The sequence below is a fragment of the Gossypium arboreum genome, chromosome 8, assembly GCF_025698485.1.
Source record: "Gossypium arboreum isolate Shixiya-1 chromosome 8, ASM2569848v2, whole genome shotgun sequence".
Taxonomy (NCBI): domain Eukaryota; kingdom Viridiplantae; phylum Streptophyta; class Magnoliopsida; order Malvales; family Malvaceae; genus Gossypium; species Gossypium arboreum.
This window is the reverse complement of record NC_069077.1, coordinates 37,491,645-37,515,064: the sequence shown is the minus strand read 5'-3', so window position 1 is coordinate 37,515,064 and position 23,420 is coordinate 37,491,645. Positions and strand designations below refer to the sequence as shown.

General features: G+C 38.4%; 1 non-coding gene across 1 annotated transcript; it reads left to right on the top strand.

Annotated features, from left to right (window-relative positions):
- The first annotated feature begins 15,924 nt into the window (after positions 1–15,924).
- On the top strand, positions 15,925–16,031 carry LOC128279769 (small nucleolar RNA R71). Its single transcript, XR_008269965.1, has one exon. It is a non-coding gene; the product is annotated as a small nucleolar RNA R71 (small nucleolar RNA).
- The last annotated feature ends 7,389 nt before the right edge of the window (positions 16,032–23,420 follow it).

Below are 23,420 nucleotides of genomic sequence, written 5' to 3'. Positions count from 1 at the left end.
CTTGGGTAAAAAAGAAAATGCATGCATTTCCTTTTACGAGCTTAGGGACTAAAGTGTAAATAAGTGAAAAGTTAGTGGTAAAAAGGTAATTTTACCAAAGTATGTGTTATATGCCAATATGAGCAATGTGTGCATTGAACAAGTTAAATTTGGCATTATAGATCAACAAAAACGTGATTCGGGTCTTAATCAGAGGGAAAATAAGGTTTACGAGGATTAGGCTTATTTCTATCATTTTGTACCGAGGTAAGTTCATTTGCAAATAATGCAACATGTACCATACTATAAGTGCTTTTATATTGCATGTATGGTAAGTATATATATAATTAATGTAATGTTGTACCATGTGTTTAATGCTTAATTATTATTATGAATTATGCTTTATTATTCCATGAGTATGTGATTGGTGCAATAGGTATTGAAATCGACATTACGAGCAAGCTCAACGGAAATGTGGTATCGAAGAATCCCATTTGAACTTTAGGAATAGTTTAGGATACAAGTGACATGTCACTAGGAAAATTATGTGATCTGAACTCATGAGTTGTGGTCTGAGTTCATGATTTATGTGATTTGAACTAATGAGTTGTGGTTTGAGTTTATGATTGTGAGTCACATGTTATAGTGGTTCGGGTACTAGTCTCGTATATACTATTGATGGCGAGGTAGTCTGACATGTGTTGCGGATACCTGACAGCCTTTATGAGCAGACCCGTGAGTAGCTCGAAAGTGAGCAACATGTGATATGAGATATGAAGTAGCATTGGCTACATATGAGGCCTTAGGTGCCAAATTCCAATGTATCCGATAATATTTCGAGTGTTCAACGAGTAGTTCAAGAGAAGCTAAATGAGTAATCTTAATGATTGCATCAAGATGAAAAAGTAAGTTATTTTTGCAAGTCGCACAGGTATGTACCTCGAACTCATGAGAATACCATGAGATATGATGAACTTGGAGTAAGAATATATATATGAAGTGTAAATTCAAGAGATGGGATAAAAATGCAAGACTATGTCCATTATGCTAAATGTATGATAAATGCTTATTTAAGTTGCATTTTATTTGCATGTGAACTTACTAAGCTTTAAAGCTTACCCCATTTCCTTTCCTTTCCTTTCCTTATAGTGTCGCCAAGCTAGCTCAGGGATCAAAGGACGTCGGAGTTTTCGATTACACTATCAATTGGAAAATTTGGTATAGTTAGATTCAATGTTTTGAATATGGCATGTATAAGGGCTTGGTCTTTATGTTATGTGTCATATTGATTAGCCAAATATGTTGGCTCATGATGGTATTATGATTATATTGTATATGGCCATGAGAGGTGGCTCATATTGATTATTTGGGTTGTAACCCTAATTAATGGTGCATGCATACAAATGTGTTATGCTTGATGGATGTGTGGTGAAGTGTGATTTTCATGCTAAATGTATGTGTTTGATAAGGCTCGTGGTTGTTTATGTTAATGGGTATGATGGATGGCATGTTTGTTTAATGTATGTAATATGATTAATGTGTATGACAATAATTGTAGTATAATGATGAATAGATATGAAATTGGTGTGGAATGCCATATGAAAGCCCAATGGTCTAAGTATGTGATATGTTGATACTACTAAGTTATAATTCAACCATGTTTTTGAATGCTTGAGTAGCTAAGGGTGCTACGTTGCATGCCATAAAGTGGGTTTAAGTGTGTGAGTGCTTAAGGGTGACAAATGGCTTGGAAAATAGCCTAGAAATTGTCCACACGGTTAGACACATGGGCGTGTGTCTAGGCCGTGTGTGACACACGGTCTGGCCCATGGGCGTGGGGTTTGGCCGTTTGTCCCTTGCACCCTAATTAATGCAAAACAGAATACCAGTAGTAAACACACGGGCAGAGACACGGCCGTGTGTCTCAATCGTGTGGAGGACACAGTCTCAGGACATGGGCATGTGCCCAAGCCGTGTGAAGTCTGTGCTTATGTTTTGGAATTTAATTCTCCACACGACCTAATCACACAGGCGTGTGACTTGGCCGTGTGACCCTAATTGTATGATGACATCATAGTCTGAGAGTTACACGGGCTGAGGACATGGGTGTGTCCGCCACACGGGCGTGTGACTCTCTAAAAAAGAAAATGTTCTAAGTGTCATAAAGGTTCTAAAAGTGCTTGGTTTAGTCTCAAACTCTTCTGATGTATATTTTAGGCTTCGTAGGCCCTTATAAGTGACATTTTGCATGTAATTGAAATTTTTTAAATTTGGATGAAATTTTATGGCTTGGTTTTGTATGTTTGATTATGTTTAAGTGCGATAATGCCTCGAACCCTATTCTGGCATCGGATACGGGTAAGGGGTGTTACAGAAGATGGATTAAATGAATAAATCAGATTATTGGTTGCGATTCTTGAGCTGAACGAGTTTGTCATTCTAGTTGACAGGGCTTACAAAGCCGAAGAGCTTAGCAAAGAGAAAAGAAAAGCTGATTTTGAGGCTAGAGACTTTAGAAAGAGATTTGCGGGCAAATCACATCAGTCAGCATCAAAGAAATCTAGAGAATATCATCCCCGTTCTATTACTTCTACAGGAATTTCGATCAGAGATAGAGATGTGAGACATTTTAGCTCTAAACCTCAAACAATATCTGTTGCTAGTATGGGTAATGTTAGAAATGTTGGACCTGAATGTAAGCACTGTAATAAACGACATTATGGTAAATGTAGAATAATAAGCATAGGTTGTTTTAAATGTGGATCTCCTGGTCATTATCTCCGGGACTATCCAGAAAAGTCTATAGATGAAAGAGATCAACCGACGAAAGTAAATAATATAGCTACTAGAGGGAGACCACCCCGAAACACTGGAAATATGAGTGGTAACTGAGGTGTTACGAGAGATTCTGCTGTGAGATCTGAGGCACGAGCACCTGCTAGAGCTTATCCTATCGGTGCACAGGAGGAGGCAACATCGCCAGACGTTATTACCAGTACTTTTTCTCTTTTCGATACTGATATAGTTGATTTGATAGATCCTGGATCAACCCATTCATATATCTGTAAGAATTTAGCATTTAAAAAGAGTTTACATGTCGAGCCTACAGAGTTTGTAATTAAAGTATCGAACCCCTTAGGCAAGTCTGTTTTAATTGATAAAATTTGTAAGAATTGTCCTTTGATGACTCAGGGTTACTGTTTTCTGGCTAACTTGATACTTCTACCGTTCGATGAGTTTGATGTGATTCTAGGTATGGACTGGCTGACTATGCATGATGCAGTTGTGAATTGTAGACGAAAGATTATTGAATTGAAATGTTAAAACGGTGAAATTCTTCGGATTGAGTTTGATGATTCGAGTGAATTACCTACTATGATATCATCTATGTTAGCTCAAAAATATATGAAAAAGGGCTCTGATGCATATCTTCCATACGTACTGGATACAAAGGTGTCTAAATAAAAGATTGAATCTGTACCTGTTGTTTGTAAGTTTTCAGATGTATTTCCAGAAGAATTACCGGGTTTGTCACTGATCAGAGAGGTTGAATTCGGTATTGAATTAGTACTAGGAACAATATTGATATGGATAGCTCCGTACAAAATGGCTTCAACAGAATTAAAAGAGTTGAAAGCTTAGTTGCAAGAATTAACAGACAGAGGTTTTGCATGATCGAGTTATTCGCCCTGGGGTACACCGGTATTGTTTGTAAAGATGAAAGATGGCATGATGAGAATGTGTATCGATTACAGACAGCTAAATAAAGTGACTATAAAGAAAAAACTACCCTCTACCACAGATTGATGATTTATTTGATCAGTTGAAAGGGGCTATAGTATTTTCAGAGATTGATTTGAGATCGGGTTATTATCAGTTGCGAGTTAAAGATCCGGATATGCCGAAAACCACATTCAAAACAACGAATGGACATTATGAATTCCTTGTTATGCCTTTCAGATTAACTCATGCTCCTATAGTTTTCATAGACTTGATGAACTGGATATTCAGACCGTATTTAGATAGCTTTGTTGTTATATTCATTAATGACATTCTAATCTATTCGCGAGATGAATCTGAGCATACTGAGCACTTGAGAGTTGTGTTACAAACTCTATGTGATGAGCAATTACTTGCAAAGTTCAGCAATGTGATTTTTGTCTCGAGAGGTTTGATTTCTGGGGCATATTGTTCTAAAGGTATTAGAGTTGACCCGAGTAATATTTCTGCTATTATTGATTGGAAACCTCCGAGAAATGTGTCTAAAGTCTATAGTTTTCTAGGTTTAGCGTGTTATTACCTAAGATTTGTGAAAGGATTTTTGATGATTGCAACACCGATGACACGATTGCTTCAAAAAGATGTGAAATTTGAATGGTCAGAAAAATGTGAGTAAAGTTTCGAACAGTTGAAAGTTTTGTTAACTGAAGCACCGGTTCTGGTTCAACCTAAATCGGGGAAAGAGTTTGTGATTTATAGTGACATATCATTAAATGGTCTGGGATATGTTCTAATGCAAGAAGGAAAAGTTATAGCTTATGCTTCTCGACAATTAAAACCGTATGAAAACAACTATCCGACACACGACTTAGAGTTGGCTGCAATTGTGTTTGCATTTAAAATTTGGCGTCACTACTTATATGCGAAAAATGTCACATTTATAAAGATCACAAAAGCTTAAAATATCTAATGTCATAGAAATATTTGAATATGTGACAACGAAGATGGCTTGAGTTATTGAAAGATTATGAATTTGTGATTGATTAACATCCGGGAAAAGTTAATGTTGTTGCTGATGCCCTAAGCCAAAAATTTTTGTTTGCATTACGAGTAATGAATACCCAGTTGATGATTTGTGATGATAGGTCCATTTTAGCTGAATTAAAAGTTAAACCAGTATTTCTTCAACAAATCTGTGAAGCTCAGAAAAATGATCGTGAATTACAAGTTAAACGAATTCAATGTGAGACTATCCCTAATTTAGAGTTTCAGATCGAAGCTGATGATTGTTTAAAGTTCCAGAATAGACTTTGCATACTGAGAAATTCAGAACTTATTCAAAAGATTTTGCATGAAGCATACAATAGCTGCTTATTTGTTCATCCGGGAAGTACCAAAATGTATAACGATTTGAAACAGTTTTACCGGTGGCAAGGCATGAAACGAGATATCTCAGAGTTTGCTTCTAAATGTTTGATTTGTCAACAAATCAAAGCTAAACATCAAGTACCATCGGGTTTACTACAGCCTGTGATGATTCCTGAGTTAAAATAGGATAGAATTACAAAGGATTTTGTGTCGGGATTGCCCTTTACTCTGAAAAAGAAAGATGCTATCTGGGTTATCATTGATCGACTAATGAAATCTTCTCATTTCATACCGGTACGTAACTTGATAGACTAGATGAATTGTACATTTCTGAGATTGTTCGATTGCATGGGGTGCCACATCTATTTTTTCTGATAGAGATCCTAGATTTATGTCGCGATTTTGGAAGAAACTGCAAGAAGCTTTGGGAGCACTATTGAATTTCAGTACTGCTTTTCATCCTCAGGTCGATGGTCAGACCAAGAGAGTTATTCAAATTCTCAAAGACATGTTGAGATTTTGTATTTTAAAGTTTGAGAGCAGTTGGGAAAAAATACCTTCCATTGATTGAGTTCACGTATAACGATAGTTTTCAAACGAGTACAAAGATATCACTGCACAAAGCTTTATATGGTGGCAAATGTTGAACGCCACTTTACTAGACTGAGCTAAGTAAGAAAAAGATTCATGAGATTGAATTGATCAGAGAAACTAAACAAAAAGTGAAAACGATTCGCGAAAGTTTAAAAGCAGCTTCAGATCAACAGAAATCATACGAGGATTTGAAACGTAAAGAAATTGAGTTTCAAGTCAGGGACCGAGTGTTTCTAAAGTTGTCAGTGTGGAAAGAGGTTCTTCGATTCGGCTGTAAAGGAGAGTTGAGTCTGCGATTTATCAGACCGTATGAGATTGTCGAAAGAATAGGGCCTGTAGCTACCGACTAGCTTTACCGTTAGAACTTGAAAAGATTCATAATTTCTTTCACATTTCTATGCTACATCAATACAGATTCGATCTGTCACATGTGATTTCTCCGGTAGATGTTGAGATACATACTGATTTAACATATAACGAAGAATCGTTTAGGATTATAGCTCGTGAAATTAAAGAATTGAGAAATAAATGCATAGCTCTAGTAAAGGTTCTTTGGCATAAACATGGGATTGAAGAAGCTACGTGGAAACGTAAGGAAGCTATACGAAAACTGTAACACCCTATACCCACAACCGACGTTGGGTCAGAGTACGAGGCATTACCTAACTTTATCTTATGCATACAAGCAGTCTCAAGTCACCGAGACTTGGTCCAAATTAAAACTTTTTCAATTTCTACTTTAAACTTCTTATTATGGGCCTACGATCCCCAAATCGACCGTTAAAAACTATTTGGAACCATTCTGGGTCCTTAAACCAACCTTAAGAAATTTGCCTTAAAATAGGGCACACGCCCGTGTGGAAGGGTAACAAGCCCATGTGACCATTTTGACATAGTCGTGCTGGTGGTCTGTGTGGCTCACACGGCCTAAGCACCCTGGGACATGCCCGTGTCCCACACCCGTGTCGAATTAAATTCTAATTCATACATACAGGGGTTTTCACACGGCCAGACACATGCCCGTGTCAATGTCCCGTGTCCCTCACACGGCCACGACATGCTCGTGTCTTAACCCGTGTGCAAAAACTTGAGTATTCTGTTTCTGACGTCAGCATTCCTAAATTGTCACACAGCCAAGGCACACACCCATGTACTAGGCCGTGTTCTCCACACGGCTGAGACATACGGTCGTGTCTCTACCCGTGTGTTTATTATCATGCATACTGACTTGAAATTTTTACGTGCAGGGGTCACACAGTCGAACCATACGCCCACAAGGCTGACCGTGTGTTACATACGGCCTGGACACATGCCCATGTGTCTACCCATGTGGGCAATATAAGGCTATTTACCAAACCTCATTGCCACCCTTGCATACCTATTTTCACGCAAATACCAGCCAATACCAAAACAAGCATAATTTCCAAAATCAAATCAGCCACAATAGACATTCATTCAACCATGTAGATGTAACTTTTATAAACTAAAAATAAATATTAGCCATCATTCATGGCTTAATACTCAGTATGGGATCTATCCCAAGCCAACACATTTCGCCAAATCTCCAAGACTCAAAATAATAAGTTCTAATCCTATATATGCCATATTCAAAAATATAAATCCAACTATACCAAATTTTTCAGCTGATAGTGTGATCGATATCTCTGACTTTCGGTAATCTTTGAGCTAGTTAGGTGGCACTAGAAGAAGTGGAAAGGAAAGGGAGTAAGCATAAAGCTTATTAAGTTGCATATAAATAAATATACAATAATAAGTCTACAATTTACCAACAACTTATGATACCAAAGTGGGCATAAGCATGACTTACTCTTTACTTCATACAAATCACATAGCATATACAATAAGTTCGCATCTTATACATATGTATCACTTAGGTACTTGTAATACTCACAATATGGTTAATACTTTTCTGATTAACTTAATTTATAACTCTAGCCGTTGAACCATTCGGAACACTATCGGATATTCTATAGGCCTCAATCATAGGTAAAGTGCTGATGCCATGTCCCAGTCATGGTCTTACACTAGCTATCATCTTCGAGGCCGATGCCATGTCCCAAACACGGTCTTACACTAGCTCTCACATAACCGTGTCGATGCCATGTCCCATACATGGTCTTACATTGACACATCTCGTAGCCGATGCATGTCCCAGACATGTCTTACACTAGCTTACGTCCCAAGGTTGATGCATGTCCCAGACATTTCTTACACTAGCACTCGTCTCAATGCCGATGCCATGTCCTAGACATGGTCTTACACTGGCTCGCATAATGTGGCCGATGCATGTCCCAGACATGTCTTACACTAGCTCACACAAATGACCTAAGTGATACGGCATGAATATCCGATTTACTTCCTAAGGTCCCAACGAGAATTCTACTATATCAATGATCATTACACATTCTCAATCTCGAAAACAAGCAATTCATACCATATCTATTCAATGACAATTTAAATACGGATAGTAGCACTATAGTTATATTATTTACATACAACTTACCTCGAATTTCAAAATGTAGCAACTATATGGTTTAGTCGATTTGCTTGGCTTTCCCCTGGTCTTGGTTCAGATTTGACAATTCTTGATCTATATTAGAAAAATACACTCATTTAGTCACTAATTAAAATTAGGCAATTGAAAATTCATATTTTCGGTAAAATGACCATTTTACCGCTAGACTTTGGCAAAATGACCATTTTACCCTTATGTCCGAAAATAAATTTTTATCAAATTTCTTCACCTCTTAAGCTTAGCTAAACTCTTTTTACTCTTATAGCAACCTAAAGTTCCCACTATTTCACACACTTATCACTTATTTTGCAACTTATGCAAAATAGTCCCTTTAGGTGTTTTCATGCTAACACCTTTCATAAAAGTTGTTTATAAGACAACCAAGATGATCTCGTGATTTTGTGATAGGTTTTAAATATTTATAATTAATCGTTCTTGAAACTAACTATTATCGCGATGTAGGCAAGTGTACCTATCGAACAGTAGTATAGTTTTAGCAAGACCGGATTGTCGAACCCAAGGGAACTAAAAGAAATAGTAATGACTGTCTTTTTATTATCTAGCCTAAGAATAAAGAGGTTTTTGTTTTAACTAACTAATTATATAAACTAAAAATTCACAGAGAATGGAATTAGGGAATTGCTTTTGGGAAAATCGATTGAATTAAGATAATACCTAAGGAAAAATCCACCTATACTGTACTTGTTATTCTGGCTCCAAATCAGATGATTTATTCATTTAACTTGTTCCATAAAGATCCCTAAGTTATGGTATTATCCCTATTCAAGACTAATAACATCTAATCCCTAGATTGAATAATTGAGACTTTTCTCTAATTAACACCCTAGGATTGTATTAACTCGATCTATGGATCCCCTTATTAGGTTTCACCTTAATTTGGCAAAATCTTGTCACCCTATGTCTAGGCGCACAAACAACTCCACTTAATTATGAAAAATGTACTCTTAGACAGGGTCTATTCCTCCTCTGAATAAGAGCTTATCTTGAATCAGTATCCTGGGATATCAAAACAAGAATTAAAAACACATAATTAAGAATAAGTTACATATTTATCATACAATTCAGAAAATAATACAAGATTCGCCTTAGGTTTCATTTCCCTTAGGTATTTAGGGGATTTAGTTCATAACTAAAAAGGAAAACATCTTAGAAGAATAACGAATATAAAACGTAAAGAAAACCCAAAACTCCTGAAGGGAAATTGAGGAGAGATCTTCAGTCTTGATGGTGAATCCGGCTTCTGAGATGGATCAATCGGCTTCCTTGGAGTAATTCCTTACTCCCTATTCTGTGCCTCCTTATCCTTCCTCCTCTAGGGTGTATTTATAGGCTTTGGAATGCCTAAGAGCCCTCAAAATTAGCCTTTTCTGAATTGGACTCAACTTGAGCTCGACAGGGACCCGCCCGTGTAACACGCCCGTGTGGTCTGCCCGTGTGAGGAGGAACAGGCCGTGTTGATTTCGTACTTTGGCTCATTTTCTCTGGTTTTGTCCCGTTTCTCGTTCCTTTCGCTCTCCTGTGCTCTCCTAAGTATAAAACATGAAATTAAAGCATTAGGAGCATCGAATTCACCAATTCTAATAGGAAATCATCAATAAAATGCGTTAAACATGGGGTAAAAATATGTATAAATTACAGTTTATCCAATACCCCCACACTTAAGCATTTTCTTGTCCTCAAGAAAAATTCTCAACTCATAATCAAAATAAATTCTTCTCAACTTATATTTTCTATCGATAATATCTCAAAATAATCCATAGGTAATCATACATTGAGAATTCAACTAAAAGAACAGAAAAGTTTCAAACATTCCAAGTTGAGTATTTAATCATGGAAACATAGGTGTCTCCCCTCATCTAAGTAATTACGTTTGATTCAGAATATAACAGAGTTTCATATCCTCACTAAAGATTCACTCAAATCACTTGAAGTGTTTAAGGACAATAAATGAAACACTCAATAGTCAATAATGAAAAGTCATTACCATAGGCTTGCATGAAAATCAAATCTCCACCACTATAATTTAAGATGATACATCAATCAAAAGGTCTTTTGAGGGTTGTAACGAGGCTTGGTTAAGGGGTGCGGTCACAAGCTGAAAGAAAGGGTTAGAATCGAGATTGAGTTGAAAAATTACTTAATAGAAAAATAGCTAGTTATCAATTGCGTACAACAGAACTTTTCTCAAAATATGGAATTTGACTTTTTTAGCTCAGAAGATTACTACTATTAAGATGTATACATTTTTTTTAAGAACAAGTTAAATAGAAAGTAGAATAAAACTTAGCTAAGCAACTATTTCAATTCCAATCTCGACAAAAAATGGGGATCAAATTAATTTAGGGGATTTCAACAATAATGGGTTAAGCGTTAATATTAAGGGTAATACAAGAAATGGGTTGTTAGGCTCAAGGAGGTTTACTAGGGGTTAATCGTGGAGGTAGGCCTTTCATGGCATGAGTGGGTTAATCCTAAATGCCTTAATCATTTTGACATATCAAATCAAATGGTGTGGTCTCACATGCATAATCAAGTAAGTTCTAGAATAACAGTTCAATACTGACTCACTCAAAGCAATAATAAAAGTGAGCATGAAACAATTAATAGATGCTCAAAAGGCTCAAAAATCTCACAAAAATTATGGCTTTTTGATGTTTAAAACTTGTGAATTCCAACTCAAAGTAATACCTAAACTTTGGGGAAACAACCTAAGATTTTAAATTCTTAAAAATCAACTTATCATGCTTGATTCTCTAATGTCTTGAGGTTTAAACAATCAATGCATAAATGCCTATGTTTTAATTCAAGATATATCAACAAAAATCATAAATCAATCACAATTTATCCTAAATATGATATGAGAGCTTTTCAATAGAACAAGGTAGTCATTCAGGGATTTTTCTGATAATGAAATAAATACCCCCCCCCCCCACACTTAAGATGTACATTACCTTCAATGTACAAAGATAGATATTAGAGTATAAAAATAAGATAGGGAAAGAAGTGAAACTTCCTGTATGATGAATTCCTCGAACTGGAGTTTTGGAGAGTAATCGGTTCGAGAATGGAGGATGATACTCCAACTGTCGTAGAGGTTTATTAGTCCATAAGTCCTGTGCCAAAAGAATATTATATCTAGTGGTAGCTATGGTCGTGGTCGATCAGGACATGACAGTTGTGAAGAACCTTTCCTAGTAGAGTTGTTAGTTCCTATGCGATGATGAGCTTAAGAGCTCTATATAACTGTGATAAAATCAGGAACTTTTTAGGGGATATTAGAAAGAATAATTACTCATAAAGAAATAACCGAAATTGATAATTAAAAATAAAATTCTAAAATCTAATAAAAATAAAAAGTAGTTTTAATAAAAATTAAAAACATAAAATAATAAATAAATGTTTTTAAACATCTTCATCGCTGGATAGTTGGCGAAGTGGGTCTGGCAATGAGATGTGGAGGTGCTGACAAATCTGCTGTAGAGTAGCATCAATGCTGTCAAATTGTTGAAAACACTGTTGTTCGAATCTAGTGAGGCACTCAGAGATGTCAGCATATGAAGCCGCCGCATGAACTGGACGAGAGGGTGGTGGTGGCTGAGTCGGTGGGTCCTCGTGCTGTGGAGGGACATCATGAGGAATGTCCTTGTAGGCCTCCTCCTCGGTAGATTAGGCAAGACGATATTGGGGAGGGTAGGTTCCTCGGTGCCTCTCTATCATCCTCATGCTAAGCATGCTTGAGATGCCTTGTGGAGACATCTGGCCGATGAGGGTAAGGGATGATTCTTGGGCCGCGGTGCTGAGGAGCCCGAAGTGTCGAGCCAACCAAGTAACATAGGGGCCAATGGAGATGAACCCCTTCCTATGCCGCTCCATCTGGTACTGAATCACGAGGGCGATGAAATAGGCAAGGCCAATGACGTGCCCTTGCGACATACACCATAAGAAGTAGGCGTCGTGAGTGTTGACGATGCCAGTGCTCTCTCGCCTTCCTGTAATCGTGTGAGCCAAAATGGCGTGTAGGTACCTCAGGGATGGTGGGAGAACTGATGCCTTGGAGTGGCTAGGATTGTAGGAGGCTGTGCCAAGGGCCAAAGTGTGCCAGCACTTTGAGGGAGAGAAATGTATGTGGCAAGTGAGAGCATGTAGTTCATTCTCCTCCTTGAACTCCTTCATATAGAAGCCCAGTGCAGCACTGAAATCTAAGACACTTAGCTGGCGGACTAACCAGCCTAGGCGAAACTGGACCGTGCTAGGATCATCGTAATTCGTCATTACGGTCTGAAGATGGAACGTTGAGCATAGTTCCATCGTGAGCTTAAAGTATGTTGGTTTGATGATCCCAAAGAACAACTCCCAAGGGTCGGTGGTTAGGAGGGCTCGAATCGCATCAGCCAACTAAACTTGTTCTATGGCAGCCCAGTCAATGCAGCGGTCGCAATTAAAGGTTGGGCCCGAAGTATTTGGAAAAGCTCTTCTTGGGGCCCTCGGGGGAACTGCAAGAGAGGGTGAAAAATTTCCGTGGTTGGACCCGCAAAAGATGACGCTCCCTTCCTCTTCTTCAAAATAGGTACTACAGTTTTCTTTCCTCGTGAAGACGACATGGTACCTACGATCAAAAACTATTAATTCATTTTGAGGAATGATCAAAGTAAAATGAAGATAATTTGTAAATAACAATCATAATTTCAGCAACTACTAAGACTAACAAGTTAATCAAAGCAATTAATTGTATGGCATAAAAATGGCAACGAATTTCATGGAATACAATATGTGTGACAGATGAAAAATGTTAACACTAAAGGCATGAGTATATATATTGTTCTAATCATTAATATTTACTTCTAACTAATCAAATAAAGTAGAGAAATCATATAATGAGTAAGAATTTTAACACGAGAAAGATAATAACTATTCTAGATATAACATTTGTATGATTAAAAAAAGAAAGGAACATGAAATTTTTCATATTATTATGATAAATAGTCCTAGAAATTAGTAAGAATAAACAAGAAAAGAGTGAACAAATGCTAGAAAGAGGAGAATGGGTGTCAAAAATAGAGTTGGAAGCAGCGCACGGGCGTGGCAAGGAGGCCTTGTAGAATTGCAGCGGCTAGGGTTAGGGTTTCTGAGTGGGGAAGACAATGAATAGTGCAGGGTATTTATAGATTTTGGGGCACACAGCCAGGTAACACGCTCGTGTTCCCCAATTTCAGCCCCTGTGATTCGCGAATTTTGAATTTGGGCACGTCTGACATTTAGTACACGCCCGTGTTCCTTGGGCGTGTGGGTGCACACGGTCGTGTCGCACGGCCGTGTCTGACATTGTTCGCTTCTCCCATGCCTGTGTATTTAGACCCATGCCCGTGTCAATCTAATAGGTTCAACCATGGGTGCTAGACACGGACATGTCGCACGCCCGTGCTGTTTTAACAGGTTCACCCATGGTTCTTCCACACGGGCGTGTCTCACCCTCGTGTTATTTTGGCAGGTTCAACCACGGCCATGTCGCACGGTTGTGGCGTTTTATTGTAGCCCAATTTTGGGAAAAATTGTTGTCCTTTTTTCACACGGCCCTAAGCACACCCGTGCTCTTGGCCGTGTCCCTGTGGAAAACATGTATTCAAGTGATCCGTTAGTAAGTTAGATGTTGAAGACTAAATTTTAAAGAAGTTAATACAGTTAGTGCTCGGGTTGCCTCCCAAGAAGCGCTTATTTCTCTGTTGAATGATCATGGTGGTTTGAGGAGTTTATACTCCTCATTCCTATTATCAATCTCATCAAAATAAGGTTTTAAACGAGTGTTGTTTACCTTAAAAGTGCTAAACTTAGGATGACTCACCTCGACTGTACCGAATGGGAAAATGTTGAGTACCGTAAGAGTGATTTCTTCATTCGGTGTGGTAGTGAAAATGTAGGGATCTGCGGCATGTAATAGGACTCTATCTCTAACCTTAAGTTGATTTGGAAAGGTACTAAGCTCGTCTTAGCGTAGATTTGGTTTATCGTGTGTTCTCGGTTTACACGTTCACCATTCATCAAGCTCCTCTATTTTCAACCTTCGTTCTTCATGAGTAGGTCCTCTACTATTTCTTGAGAATGACTCATGTGCTTCCTTCAGACTTATTTCCTGCAAAGTAAGTTGTACCATATTGTCAGTTTTAGTAGAATGGGTTAAACGATCACCCTAAATTTTTGATGTGTTGCCAGAATTGTGAGCTTGAAGAGTGATTGTTTCTTCTTCCACACGGAGTGTGAGTTTACCTGTGCCAACATCAATAATCATTTTAGCAGTTGCTAAAAAGGGCCTTCCTAGAATTAAAGGAGTGTTGCTATCCTCCTCTATGTTTAGAACAATGAAGTCAACGGGAAATATAAATTTATCGATTTTAACTAGCATATCTTCAATAATACCCTTAGAAAATCTTATAGTTCTATCTGCTAATTGAATACTCATCCTAGTCTGTTTGGGTTTCTCGAGACCTAATTGTTTGAACATTTTATAAGGCATGACGTTAATACTAGCCCTCAAATCAGCTAATGTATTATTAACATCTAAACTACCAATTAAGCAAGGAATTGTAAAACTCCCTGGATCTTTAAGTTTGTTGGGTAGTTTATTCTGGAGAATAGCTGAGCAAACTGCGTTTAGCTCCACATGCGATGCCTCATCCATCTTCCACTTATTTTCTAAAAGATCCTTTAAAAATTTCATTGCGTTTGGCATCTGTGATAGAGCTTCAATAAACAGTAAGTTAATATGTAATTTTTTTAAGAGTTTAAGGAATTTACCAAATTGTTCATCTGAGCAGTCTTTCCTTGTCGCGTTGGGGTATGGCACACGAAGTTTATATTCGTCATTCACCGATTTGTTTTTATTGTGATCTACCTCACCTTGACCTTTGCTTACCACAGTTTCTTGCCTCGGTTCTGGCTCAGGCTCAACAAATCCTTCTTCATCTTGAACATTAATCGCGTTGAGCTGTTCCCTTGGGTTAGGTTCAGTATTACTTGGCAAGCTCCCTTGTGGTCATTCAGAGATTAGTTTGGAAAGCTGGCCTATCTGAGTTTCGAGCCCTTGGATCAACGCTTGTTGATTTTTAAGTGCTGTCTTGGTGTTCTGGAAACTTGTTTCTGACACCGATATAAACTTTGAGAGCATCTCTTCAAGGTTCGACTTCTTTTCCTATTGGTAGGGTGGCTGTTGGTAGCCTGGAGGTGGCTGTGGTCTTTGATTTCCTTGACTGCCCCACGAGAAATTGGGGTGGTTTCTCCAACCTGCATTGCAAGTGTTACTATATGGATTGTTTTGAGGTCGAAGATTATTACCCATGTAATTTAATTGCTCGTTATCGATGTTGTGGCCGTAAGGTTGGTATTTCGAATGGCTTGTTCCACATCCACTTGCTTCGCATTGCATTACTGGGTAAACTTGTAAAGAACTAAGAAAACCATCAATCTTTTTATTTAGAAGTTCTACCTGGTTTAATAGCATAGTAATCGAATCGACATTATAAACGCCTGCTGTTTTAGTTGATTTTGTCCTCATAACTTGCCACTGATTGTTATTCAATGACATCTCCTCTATAAACTCATAAGCATCTTCAAGTGCTTTATTATTGATGGTTCCGCCAGCAGCTGCGTCAACCATTTGCCTAGTCGAAGGATTCAGGCCATTATGGAACGTATGAACCTAAAGCCAAAGCGGTAACCCATGGTGAGGGCACTTTTTCAGTAAGTCCTTACATCTCTCCCATGCACCGTAAAGAGTTTTTAAGTCCATCTGCACAAACGAAGAGATATCATTACATAATTTGGCCGTTTTAGCCGACGAGAAATATTTTAATAGAAATTTTTCGATCATTTGGTCCCAAGTAGTGATTGACCCTCGTGGTAATGAGTTCAACCACTGTTTAGCTTTGTTCCTCAACGAAAAAGGGAATAACCGAAGACTAATGGCATCATCAGAAACACCATTAATTTTAAATGTATTGCATAGTTCTAAGAAGTTGGCTAAATGAACGTTGGGATCCTCATCCTGCAAACCATCAAACTGAACAAATTGCTGTATCATTTGAATAGTGTTAGGTTTTAGTTCAAAAGTATTTATAGCTACAGTAGGTCTAACTATGCTTGATTCAGTTCCAGTTAAAGAAGGTTTAGCATAATCATACATACTGCATGGAGAAGGATTTTGATTAACCGCAATTGCAAGAGGTAGCTAATTGTCTTGGTTTTCAGCCATCTTTACGGTTGGGGTTTGAGTATCGCTCTCTTGCTCGTTCTCTGTGTATCTTAAGCTTCACCTTATTTCTCTTTGGTTTCTGTGAACTGTGCGATGGATTTCTTCGTTAAAAAGTAGTGGTCCTGACGGGTTTCTTCTAGTCATAAACAATAAAAACCTGCCAAGAGAAGGAAAACAATAAGTAATAAAATAAATTAAAATGCAAGAAAAATAAATGGCTAAAGTAATAAAAATTGAGTGTTTCTAATATCTTAGTTCCCTGGAAACGGCGCCAAAAACTTGATCGTGTGATTTTGTGATAGGTTCTAAATATTTATAATTAATCGTTCTTGAAACTAACTATTATCACAATGTAGGCAAGTGTACCTATCCAACAGTAGTATAGTTTTAGCAAGGCCGGATTTTCGAACCCAAGGGAACTAAAAGTACTAATAATAACTGTCTTTCTATTATCTAGCCTAAGAATAAAGAGGTTTTTGTTTTAACTAACTAATTATCTAAACTAAGAATTCACAGAGAATGGAATTGGGGAATTGCTTTTGGGTAAATCGATTGAATTAAGACAATACCTAAGGAAAAATCCACCTAGACTGTACTTGTTATTCTGGCTCCGAATCGGACAATTTATTCATTTAACTTGTCTCGTAGAGATCCCTCAGTTATGTTATTATCCCTATTCAAGACTAATAATGTCTAATCCCTAGATTGAATAATTGAGACTTTTCTCTAATTAACACCCTAGGGTTGCATTAACTCGATCTATGGATCCCCTTATTAGGTTTCACCCTAATCCGGAAAAATTTTGTCACCCTATGTCTAGGCGCGCAAACAACTCCGCTTAATTATGGCAAATGTACTTGAGACAGGGTCTATTCCTCCTCTGAATAAGAGCTTATCTTGAATCAGTATCCTGGGATATCGAAACAAGAATTAATGACACATAATTAAGAACAAGTTAAATATTTATCATACAATTCAGAAAATAATAACAAGATTCGTCTTAGGTTTCATTCCCCTTAGGTATTTAGAGGATTTAGTTCATACCTAAGAAGGAAAACATCTCAGAAGAATAATGAATACAAAACATAAAGAAAACCAAAAACTCCCGAAGGGAAATTGAGGAGAGATCTTCAGTCTTGATGGTGAATCTGGCTTCTGAGATGGATCAATCGGCTTCCTCGGAGTAATTCCTTACTCCCCATTTTGTGCCTCCCTTTCCTTCCTCCTCTAGGGTGTATTTATAAACTTTGGAATGCCTAAGAGCCCTAAAATTAGCCTTTTCTGAATTGGACTCAACTTGGGCTCGACAGGGACACGCCCGTGTGCGATTACTTTGGTCGTGCTCGAGCCTGCCAAATTGACACGACCTTGTGGTCTGCCCGTGTGAGGAGGTCCATGCCGTGTTGATTTCGTACTTTGGCCTATTTTTTTCGGTTTTGGCCCGTTTCTCATTCCTTTCACTCTCCTATGCTCTCCTAAGTATAAAACATGAAACTAAAGCATTAGGAGCATCAAATTCACCAATTCTAATAGAAAATCATCCATAAAACGCGTTAAACATGGGGTAAAAATATGTATAAATTACGGTTTATCACAAGACTCATTTTCTTCCATAAAAGCTCAGAAAAAAACACAAATTTTTTCATGGAAAAACCCTAAACTCTTGATCGTTTTGTAAGATAGCACCCTCATTTGAAAACTCATGCTTCAAGGGTCTCAAAAGTACAAAAATATTTTAGAAAAGCCATTAGGATCACTTGTGAGTACTTCAAGTTGCTACAAATTTTTGAAGCTTAAATCCACAATGATGGCTGATATTTTCAGCTAAGAAGAAATGGGAAATAGGGTGATATCATTTCCTTTTTTTTATTTTCTATTTTAGGCAAAATTTGTCACCTAATCCCACCAAAAATTGAAATTTTTGACCACACATGTCTCCTATGGCTGCCACCCTATTTCTAGGGGCCTAATTTCCCTTTAAAGGCCGCCAATTTAGGTTCTCTAGCTATTTAGCACCTTTAGCTATCAATTTAGTACTTTTACACTTTATGTGATTTAGTCCTTTTTCACAATCGGGCTCACAAATGTCAAAATTAACTCACAAAGTTTTCATGTACTAATATAAACATGCTATGACTCCAAAATAATAATAAAATAATTTCTCCAACTTCAGATTTGTGGTCCCGAGACCACTATTCTGACTAGGCCCTAAATCGGGCTGTTACATTTCTCCCCTGTTAGGGATTTTCGTCCTCGAAAATCTTACCAGCAAATAAGTTCGGGTACTGATCTCTCATAGTCTCCTCGAATTCCCATGTGGCTTCCTCGACTCCATTTATATGCCACAAAACCTTTACAAGTTCTATATTCTTATTTCTCAACTGTTTGACTTCCCGAGCCAAAATCTTGACCGGCTCCTCACTATAAGTTATGTCCGGAAGAATTTCAACCTCTATCAGCTTATTCACATAAGAAGGGTTTGATCTATATCGACGTAGCATGGACACATGAAACACGTCATGAATCTTTTCCAATTCCAGTGGCAAATCCAATCGGTAGGAAACTGGCCCTACTTTCTCGGTAACTATATAAAGACCTATGAAATGAGGACTCAACTTGCCTTTTCTACCAAATCTGAGGACTTTCCTCGACGAAGATACTTTTAAAAATACCTTATCACTAACTTGAAACTCAATTTCCTTTCATTTCAAATTCGTGTAAGATTTTTGTCTATCTAAGGCAGCCCTCAAGTAGTCACGAATCACTCTAACTTTCTTTTCAGTCTCCTTAATTAATTCGACCCCATCAATCTGACCCACTTTAAGCTCGGTCCAATATAAGGGCGTTCGGCACTTTCGCCCATATAATGCCTCATAAGGTGCCATTTTCAGACTTGTTTGATAACTGTTATTATAGGCGAATTCAACCAACGGTAGATACTTTTCCCAATTACCTTGGAACTCAAGGACGCAACACCGTAACATGTCCTCTAATATCTAAATTACTCTCTCCAACTGACAGTCGGTTTGCAGATGAAAAGCTGTGCTAAAATTCAACTTTGTTCCCAGAGCCTCTTGTAACTTTTCCAAAACCTCGAGGTAAATCTCAGGTCTCTGTCTGAAATAATAGATATGGGCACTCCGTGTAGTCTCACAATCTTGAAAACATACAATTCGGCTAACTTTCAAGGGAGTAATCGATACGCACTTGTATAAAATGTGCTGACTTTGTTAGCCTATCCATAATAACCCAAACAGCATCATTTTGCTTTGGGGTTAACGGCAAACCTGTCACAAAGTCCATAGTGATCCGATCCCAGTTCCACTCGGGAACCATGATAGCTTGAAGTAGACCTGAAGGCACTTGATGTTCAACCTTTACTTGTTGACATACCAGGCACCTAGACACAAACTCTGAAATATCTCTTTTCATACCCGACTACTAATACATTTGCTTAAGGTCGTTATACATTTTCATACTGCCCGGGTGGATGGAAAAACAACCATTATGTGCTTCTCTCAAAATCTTCTGAATAAGCTCATTATCCTTAGGTACACAAACCCTGTTTCTGAACATTAAACATCCATCGATACCAATACGAAAATCTGATTCAATTCCCGACTCACACTGAGTTCTCTTGGCTTCCAATTTCTCATCACCTTTCTGAGCTTCTCGGTTCTCTTGAAGAAACGTCGGTCTAGCTCTCATCTCTATTAGAATTGTACCATCATCAGACAATGTCATATTGTCATTCATTTCTCTCAGCGCAAATAGCGATTTTCTACTTAAAGCATCGGCGACTACATTCGCCTTTCTCGGATGGTAGTCAATAATCAATTCATAGTCCTTTATCAGCTCTAACCACCGTCGTTGTTGTAAATTCAATTCCTTTTGAGTCATCAAGTACTTTAAGCTCTTATGGTCAGTGAATACCCGACATTTCTCCCCATACAAATGGTGTCTCCAAATTTTCAATGCGAACACGATGGCAGCCAACTCTAAATCATGCGTCGGGTAGTTTTTCTCATGTGGATTTAGTTTCCTTGAAGTGTAAGCTATGACCTTACCTTCTTGCATAAGCACGCACCCTAAACCATTTAGGGAGGCGTCGCTATATATTACAAACTCCTTGCCCGACTCCGGTTGCACTGGCGTCGCTATATATTACAAACTCCTTGCCCGACTCCGGTTGCACTAACACTGGGGCTTCGGTCAACAAAGCCTTTAATTTCTAGAAACTCTACTGGCACTTTTCTGTCCATTCAAATTTGACATCCTTTTGTAGTAGTCTCGTCATCAGCGCAACTATCATAGAGAATCCATTTACAAACCGTCTATAGTACCTGACCAACCCTAAAAAGCTTTGAACCTCTATCACATTCTTTGGAGGTTTCCATTAAACAATAGCCGAGATCTTACTTGGGTCAACTCGGATCCCGTCTCCTGAAACAAGATGTCCTAGAAAATCAACCTCCTTAAGCAAAAATTCACTCTACTAAACTTGGCATACAATCTCTTGTCTCTCAAGGTTTGCAACACAACTCTCAGATACTCTGCGTGCTCACTCTCACCATGCGAATAAATCAATATGTCATCGATAAAGACGATGAAAAACTTATCCAAATATGGCCTGAAAATGTGGTTCATTAGATCCATAAATACCATCGGGGCATTAGTCAAACCAAAAGGAATAATAAGGAATTCATAATGCCCATATCTAGTCTGAAAAGCAGTCTTTGGTACATCTTTCTCTTTTACTCTCGACTGGTAGTACTCAGATCTTAGATCAATCTTGGAAAATACAGTGGCCCCCTTCAACTGATCGAACAAATCATTGATTCTTGGCAAAAGATATTTGTTCTTCACCGTCACCTTATTGAGCTGTCTATAGTCAATACATAATCTCATCGACCTATCTTTTTTTTTCACAAAAAGTATTGGAGCACCCCATGGTGAAAAACTTGGTCTTACAAAGCCCTTATCCGTTAGCTCTTGCAACTGTGTTTCCAACTCTTTCAACTCGGTTTGAGTCATCCTATACAGAGAAATCGAGATGGGCGTCATACCGAGAACCAACTCAATTCCAAACACGATTTCCCTCACTGGAGGTAGTCCAGGTAATTCTTCCGAGAACACGTCTTTAAACTCATAGACCACTGGTACTGATTCAATCTTCAACTCAAACACTTGAATATTCAACACAAAAGCTAGATAGGCCTCATATCCTTTCCTCAAATATTTGTCAACAGTTAAAGACAATATTACCACAGGCAGATTATCTGATCCATCTGGTCCAACTCGAAGAACATTCTCGTCTTCACATTTTAACTCAATAACTTTCCTTCCACGGTCCACTACAACACTATGAGAACCCAACCAATCCATCCCAAGGATTACGCCAAATTCATTAAACGACAATAACATCAAGTTAGTTGGTAAACAATGACCTCTAATTGTCAAAGGACAATCCTTACACACTTGGACCACTAATACATATTTTCCTAAAGGGTTAGACACTTTGATCACAAACTCAGTGAACTCTACTAGCATACTCATACGAGGTACCAATTCCATACAAATATAAGAGTGGGTAGATCTCGGGTTAATTAATGCAACAACAAATATATCATGGATAGAAAAAGTACCCGTGATCACATCGGGAGACTCTGCCTCTTCTCGAACTCGAATAGCATAAGTCCTTGCAGGCACTCTACCCTCGGACCTCACTGCAACGTCTTTGGGTGCACTTCTGCTAGAAGCCCCGCTTCTCGGGTTCTTTTGTGGTTTACCCCTTAATGGAGCACTACTTGCCTTTACTTCTTGCTTTCTCTCTCCCATCTCAGACCAATCACGAATAAAATGGTCTAGTGACCCACGCTTGTAGCAACCCCTCTCATTTCCTCGGCACTTTCCAAAATGATGCCTACCACACTGCGAGCATTCTGGCCTATTTGGCTGAGCACTACTGACACTCGCGATAGAAGCGGTCTGGGCTCTAGAAGTTGCATTCTGCTGGCTCTTGTTTCTATTTGAAAACCCCACCAAAACGTTCGATTGGATAGCAAACTCTTTTGATCTTTTAGACGAGAACTGATATGATTTCCCCATCTGTCTCTTCTTTGAATCCCTGACTCAATAGCTACTTTTCTCCTTTCTTTTACTAGCTCCTCAACCTTTCATGCTTTCTTGACGAGCACTACAAATTCTCTTATCTCTAAGATGCCAACAAACACTCGGATGTCTTCATTAAGTCCATCCTCAAACATCTTACACATGGTAGCTTCAGTGGATACGTATTCCTGCGCATATTTACTGAGTTTCACGAACTCACGTTCATACTCCGTCACAGTCCTATTACCTTGCTTCAACTCTAAAAATTTCGTCCATTTTTGATCCATGAACTTTTGGCTAATATACTTTTTTTAAAACTCTTCTTGGAAAAATTCCCAAGTTACTCTTTCTCTTGGTACCACAAACACGAGAGTATTTTACCACTGATATACCGAATCCAGTAGAAGTGATACCGCACACTTCACGCATTCTTCAGGTGTGCATGATAACTCATAAAATACCCTGATGGCATTTTCTAGCCAAAATTCTGCTCTCCGCAGATCATCATCTATGCTAGCCTAAAATTCCTCGGTCCCTTATTTTCGGATCTTGTCTACCGGAGGCTTCTTTCTTCTAAACATGTTTACGCCTTGTGGAGCTACAGGGGCATACTTAGGAATCGGGGTAGGTAGGGGAGGTGGAGTGTTCGAGTTCGCACAAACGAACTCCGTGTACCAAGCATCCATCATCCGGAGGTAGGCTTCTCTAGCCCATTCGCCTTGGCCCATAGTCACAGGCTCACTCTTAACCAGTGCGGTCCCTTTGGCGGGAGCCGACGCATTACTTTTCACGTCAGCCGCCGTGGCTTTATCAGGATCCATTTACTATATAAAAACATAATTTATAATC